Genomic DNA, 2,253 nt, shown 5'->3' with positions numbered 1-2,253 from the left:
CTTTTTATATTATACACTTAACATAAAAAACCCAAGAACCCCTTCTCAGTCTTTTTTTTTTTAAGCTATCCATTGACATCAGTTTTATAAAACTGGCATTTCCTTTAAAACAGAATTGCATAAAACAGAAATTTACTGTGTTACCATGAAAAAATTCATGTAATTGTTAAAAAGTAAAGATATCTTTTGTCTATGTTCTTTCAGGGCAATTAAAGCATTTCAGGAGGTGCTTTATGTTGATCCCAGCTTTTGTCGAGCCAAGGAAATTCATTTACGGCTTGGGCTTATGTTCAAAGTGAACACAGACTATGAGTCTAGTTTAAAGGTAGGTTGTTGGGTTTTATCAAAGATACAGTGTTTCATTTTTTGTGCTTTTGAGGGGGGTTGTCAAATATTAGAACATTGAGAAATGTTGGAATTTGTATTGGTACTTCAAAAGAAAATTTGAAAATTTAGATGAAAGAACTTTTATCAGCCATGAACTGGAAGATGCATATGTTTGGGTTTCGGAGTACATTATGCTAAGACATAAGCAAGTAATTATATCAGTAAACTTCTTTTCTTTTTAAAGTTTGAATTGTGGTCCGTCATCAGGAAAGGGCGAAGGTTTCAACGTCGATTTGAACACCTGAATCACTCCACTGTTAGTGATGGGTCAGAACCAGCTGCTCAGTGATTCTGTATCTGTGACCCCATCTTTTGACCATTTACTTGTATGGGTCTCACTAGGTGTCACTAGACCAACAGAGCATGTCCCATATTTTAAATTATTTTAAAAAAGGGTGTTCTTCGGTAGTCATTTCAACTGCTAGTTTGTGAGTATAAACATTGTTGGGCAAAATAGCACATCATTGCTTAAATATTACATTTCTCAAGTTTTTCATTTGAGTTTCCTGTGCTATTTATGCCATGACTAGGTATTACTGGGCTTTTCATGAAAATAGTGCTTCCCTGCTTGACAAAAGTATTGATTTTTGAAAGGATTAGAAGTTCTAGGAAAAGCTTAATTTTTTGTGAGTTTATGGCTGTGATGGTTGCCATGTTCTAAATATCTCCATTGTATGCTATCTTCATGCTGAAGGGTCAGGAGGGAGATAAAAAAAGATAATGCTTTACAGTAGGTTGTAATTTGAATTCACTAATAAGGAACTACTGAAATTTTAAAAAAGTACTTAGGAATGCCTAATTGCTCTAGAGTTGTAAAGTAGACACTTGCACAAATACCGTTTCTGTCTTCCATGAGTTTATACAGAATAGTGCTGTTGGTATGAAAGAGAGGTATACACCCCAAAACACTAAAGTAAGTAGATTGTGAAAATATTCAGATCACACATTTGTCAAAGGTGAGTACAGTTTGAGGAATAGGCCCTAGGGCAAATGTAAGTAATGTGGAGAAGTTGATCAGTTTTCCTCAAGCTTAAAACAGCCTGTCTCAAACTGTATTTTGGCATGTGAGTGGACTTGAAACACCTTGCATATTTTGACCTCCTGTTGGACAGTCGCAGTGTATACTAGCAAATCAGATTTTATGGTGGCTCCAGGTTGGTTTCCAGGTGTTGATCAAAGTGAAATGATTCTTTTTCATATTTCATAAGAAAAGCATTATATGGTAATGGTATAGGTGCTTAGTGTAGTGCCGGCATATAGTAAGTACTCAGTAAATACCTGATTTATTGTGTTGTAGAGGACAAAGATCCTTACTTTTTGTTGATCATTTCAAGAACACTTTGCATCTCATTGGCCAAAATTAGACCACATGGCCATTTTCAGTGATTCCTTATCAAAGATTTGGTTATTCTGTTCTATTCTTTGGATCAGTTATGTCCTGTTTTGAGCAGAGCTCAATTTCCTAAGCATGCTTTTCCTATCAAATAGAAGAGTGAGGGGTGGGTAAAAAAGAGTGTTTTTATATGGGGGTAGTGCATACAATCTGTCCATTACAGATCCAGTCTTTTCTGCCTCATTTTCTTTCCCTCTCAGGGATAGAGATACAACATATACAGTATGTTTTAGATGGTAAAATATTTAAATAAAATGCAGTTTATTTTCATAATAGATTCCTGCTTTTCACCCACACATGAAATGCATTCCAGGGCCTCCTGTTTTATTTCTATCTCTGGTAATAACTTTTCTCCCAAAATGTACTTCTGAAACAGATTCATTCTGTTTTGGTACCATGTAAATAGCTCTCAGAGCAAGCAAATTTGGTTTTAAAATTTGACCCTGCCACTAAACTAATTGCGTGACTTGGGC

General features: G+C 35.3%; 1 long non-coding RNA gene across 1 annotated transcript in view; it reads left to right on the top strand.

The window, feature by feature from the left end:
* LOC104987632 overlaps positions 1 to 2,253 on the top strand; it is a 21,461-nt gene that overhangs the window by 8,790 nt on the left and 10,418 nt on the right. The window contains exon 2 of the long non-coding RNA XR_825150.1: positions 205 to 325. This is a non-coding gene — a long non-coding RNA (uncharacterized LOC104987632). The remainder of the gene's footprint in view (positions 1 to 204; positions 326 to 2,253) is intronic.

The sequence above is a fragment of the Bison bison genome, unplaced genomic scaffold (genome assembly GCF_000754665.1).
Source record: "Bison bison bison isolate TAMUID 2011002044 unplaced genomic scaffold, Bison_UMD1.0 scf7180017846136, whole genome shotgun sequence".
NCBI lineage: Eukaryota > Metazoa > Chordata > Mammalia > Artiodactyla > Bovidae > Bison > Bison bison.
This window is presented reverse-complemented; position numbering and strand designations above follow the sequence as displayed.